We start from the raw sequence: 4,532 nt of genomic DNA, 5'->3' as shown, positions 1-4,532 counted from the left end.
ATAATATGATTGCTATGCCATGGAAACCGAAAATTTTGTTATAAAACTGCCAATCTCTGCTTCAAATGTTGAAAAAAATGAACAAGTCAAAGACGGAATTAATAAAATGCTAAAAATGTTGCAGATCACATTGGATTTTAATTAATTAATTAATATTGAAATTAACTGAATTAATTACTTAAATTAATATTTTTGTTTTTGCCTAAGGCTTAAAAATATTTGCCCTCAGAGATTCTCTTTTCTAACCTTCATTATCTAATGTTTGTATTATCTCGATAAAAGTTCACATATAAAAATATTTAGATCAATTATTTTGAAACATTTGAAACATAGTCTTTAATATATCAGAATTTTAAATAAATAAAATAGAAGATAAGAAAGTTTTTATAACTTTGACCATGTCTTTAAATTTATTTTTATTGTTTTAATATTATTTTTACATGATTTCAAAATATAGTATAAAAATATGTTTACATCAATAGATGCAGAAAAACTTTTGCCAAAATCTGACACCCATTCATGCTAAAAATTCTCAGCAAACTAGGAATATGAGAGAAATTCCTCAACTTGATAAAGTACATTTTAAAAAGCCTACAGCTGACATCATCATTTAATATGAGAAACTAAATGCTCTCTCTAAGATAATGCCAAGGCAAGAAAGTCTGTTCTCACCATTCATATTCAACACCATAATAAAGTTCTAGATAATGCAAAAATAATAGAAGAAAAGCAAATAAAAGGTATACAGATTCTGAAGGGGGAAGTAAACAGCTTCTGTTTGCAGACAACATGATTGTCTATGTAAGAAATCCAAAAGAATTGACCAAAAACAAAACGAAACCAAAAAAATCTCCTGGAAGTAATACATGATTATAACAATGTTACAGGATACATGGTTAATACACAAATGTCAGTCGCCTCTTCTAATCAGCAATAAATAACTAAAATTTTAAATTAAAAAATGCCATTTACATGTCTCACACAAAAAAATACTTAAGTATAAATCTAACAAAGTACGTACACAACTTCTATGATGAAAACTACATACTGATACAAGAAATAAAAAAGGATCTAAATACATGGATATATATTCTATATTTATGAAAGGGAAGATTCAAGTAAAACCAAAGCATAATCCATAAAAGGTAAAAATTGATGTTAAATTGTATTAAAATTAAAATTATTGACTCTGTGAAAGACAGTTAAGAGAATAAAAACATTAGCCATGAATTGAGAGAAAACCTTTGCAAAACATATTTGATAAAGTACTGGTATCTGAAGAACTCTTAAAACTCAACATTTAGAATGCAAACAACTCAATTAAAAATGGGCAAAGAATCAAAAGAGACACCTCACTAAAGAAATTATACAGGTAGCAAATAAGCATATTAAAGGATGATCAGCATCATATGTCATTAGAGAATTACAAATTAAATTAAATGATGTTTGAGATTTTTTATTTCTTTTTTTTTAAGTTTCCACCAGGAAAAAAAAAGTTAACTTGTCTAGACTATGAATCTAATAATAATTCATATAAAATAACAAGATATGTTATCTAATCTTTATTTTTTTAAAGTGCACATCATAAAATTATGTGGCATTTGATAATAGAAAAAGGATCTTTAGTTTAAAATATAGACTGTAGACTATTTGTATGTTAAGTAATTTTCTCAATTCTATAAGCATATTTTAAAGTCTTATGAAAGAAATGTACCATGAAGCTAAAAATAACTATTCACTTTTATTCATAAGCATCTTTAAAGAAAAGGAATTGGTCCAGGCACCCCATTGCAAAAGCTCCATTTTCTCTAATGTCTGTAATAGAAAAGGTTTATATTTAATTATTTTCTTAAAATCAAATTCACTCATTGAAACAACCTAAACTTTTATTCTTAACATCTTTTAATAAATTAATCTAAGTGAATGCTGATTTCACATATTAGTGAAATTTCTTAAAATATATTTGTATTGTGTTTTTAAACCATTACTTTCATAGGGCAATTCCATGCAATATCAAATTCCATAAAGTAAATATTAAAGCATATAAGAAACATAAATAAAACTAAGCACATAGTATTGCTCTGGAATGGTCTCATATTCTTATATATGTAGCTACATAGCAGGTGTACATGTGGGAAAAATATACATATTAATGTGTCAATTACATTTCATATAAGCAGAATGATTAATGTTATTGTATCTAATTTGAAACATATTTATTTAATTTGCATCTTTTATTTTAATCAGTTTTTAGTCTTTAGTGAAAACCATCACAATTTACCAAGCATTGCTAATCTTTCTTGTTTCTCCCCAAGTTGAAGCAAGACAATTATACCATTTCATTAAAAAAAATAAATAAGGCAAAAAAAAGATTTTGTAATTTAGTGGACACATACTATTGTGTCCAATTTAAAACTATTAAATAGCCATGATTTTTAAGAGATTTCTTATATTTTTCTCTAAATTTTAATATCATATTACAATTCCATTAATTAATTTATATGTATGCTATACAACCTACTTTTGCTTAACTCAGAAAAATGATTGCATTAAGATAGTATATATTAGGCTATTCTAACATATTTTAAATTAATTTTATTCATCCTCATTTGTTTTGAAAACAAATTTGGGCTAATTTTTTTTTAAGATGTAAACTAAATGTAGTAAAACAGATGTGTTCAAATTAATCCAATTTTAAAATAACTGTCCTGTATCTAGTAACATGTATATGCAAGAAATTCCTCTTATTTCCACCTCTGATTTGATTAAAATAGGCCTCCACTTCATGTGACACCAAGTAAATGTGTCATCTGATAGATATATGGAAGCTATCTTCTCTTTCTTCATGTTTATTTTATACTTAATGTTTTTATTTTGTTTATGATTTAAGGGTAAAGAATTAAAGTGTGGTCATCTATCTGATTCATCTAAACCAACTAAATTCATTCACTTTTAAACCAGAACATTATTTCATTCGTTTTTTAAAGATGTTACCAACGTTAATGTGATAATCAGATATAGAATAAGACAAGCAGATAACCAGAAGTAATATTAAAAAGTAATTAAATTCACAACTATATACAAAATCCCATGAATTTCCTTCTAGAAGTTGACACCTCACTCACAGAACCTGACAAACCAAGCAGGAAATAAAAAAAAGTCAATATATAAAAGATCAGTTTTGTCTTAGTCTTTCATATTTAGAGATTTTTCTCAAAGTTTCTGGTGCTCCCCGAATAGCTTTTTACTTTTGAGAAAGTGGTTCTAAAATGCTGATTGTTGTTCCATGCCCATGAGTGAGACTGATTGCCTGAAAAACACAGGTCAGATTGTCAGTGATCTCAGAGCCCAATGGAGAAAATAAGTGAAGATTTCACTTTTAATCATGTACACTTCTACTTATTCTATCAGTGTCAGTGAGGCACCCCACAATCTGAGTCTACGGTTGCTTAGTCCCTAGCTTCTCTCATTTAACCTCTCTAGAGGGTAAAACTCTTGAGTCCTTTTGGAGTAAGGAGTGGAGAATAATTTCCTGAAGAGTGAGGATGGGAGTCTAAGGCACTACTAACATATACAGACTTAACCAATTCTTTAATTTCAGTAATACTCCCTCCCCCTGCCTTAATCCATATATCCACCAACCACAGGAAGTATGTTATGCTTTAGATTTTAGAGCCTTTTATATCAATGGGTTTGTATACCGACTTTTCCTAACTTCCTTTTCAACCTGCTGCTATCCAGTTGAAATTGCTCATTAGCTATCATTTTTTCCTGTAGCCTACATGTCCTTTTTGGGGGATTAATAGTCTAAAAGATATCTTTTTTTTTCATACTGGAGAAGTTGGAGAGTTAGAACAGACTAAAGGTAAATGTGTGTGTTCGATCTACAATGATATACAGAATTCTCAAATAGTAGAGTCGACTCTATAATTTAATTTTTTTTTTTTTTTGTCGGGGGGCAAGGCAACTCTTGGTTGACCTCACAGATTGCAAAGACCTTGTCAGCTTACAATCCCTTATTTTTTATTTTTTATGCCTACAGCACCTGGTCTTCCTAGGTGGTCTCCCATTCAAGTACTAACCAGGCTTGACCTTGCTTAACTTCTGAGATCGGACAGGCTCGGGCTTGTTCAGGGTGGCATGGTCGTAGACTTAAATATTTAAATATATAATATATGTACATAAACACTAAAATGAAGAAAGAAATATATACTATTTGAAAATACCATATTTATAAATAGAATTGATAAATCATCCAAATTTATTGTTGAATAAGATAAAATTTTAATATTTCATCATCTTGAATATCAAAAAAGGCAAAAAAGAAAAAGTCACATAAGCTACATTATCTGATTATTATATTTTTAAAACTTAAGTATTTTCAAATGATAGTCTAAAACACTTAATCCCAAGCATTGAGAAGAACTAATCTAAGTGACTCTAGTCAAAACAAATAAACAGATAATTAGAATAAAAATATGGCATTTAAAAATCTATGACATTCAGCCAAAATGATATTCTAATAAACATTT

The 4,532-nt window shown here is 28.2% G+C and overlaps 1 pseudogene; it reads right to left on the bottom strand.

Annotated features, from left to right (window-relative positions):
* Nucleotides 1-4,033: 4,033 nt before the first annotated feature.
* On the bottom strand, nucleotides 4,034-4,152 carry LOC112474486 (annotated as a pseudogene).
* Between the last annotated feature and the right edge of the window lie 380 nt (nucleotides 4,153-4,532).

The sequence above is a fragment of the Pteropus alecto genome, unplaced genomic scaffold (genome assembly GCF_000325575.1).
Source record: "Pteropus alecto unplaced genomic scaffold, ASM32557v1 scaffold239, whole genome shotgun sequence".
NCBI lineage: Eukaryota > Metazoa > Chordata > Mammalia > Chiroptera > Pteropodidae > Pteropus > Pteropus alecto.
Note: the sequence above shows the minus strand (reverse complement) of the source record. Positions and strands in the feature narration are given on the sequence as shown.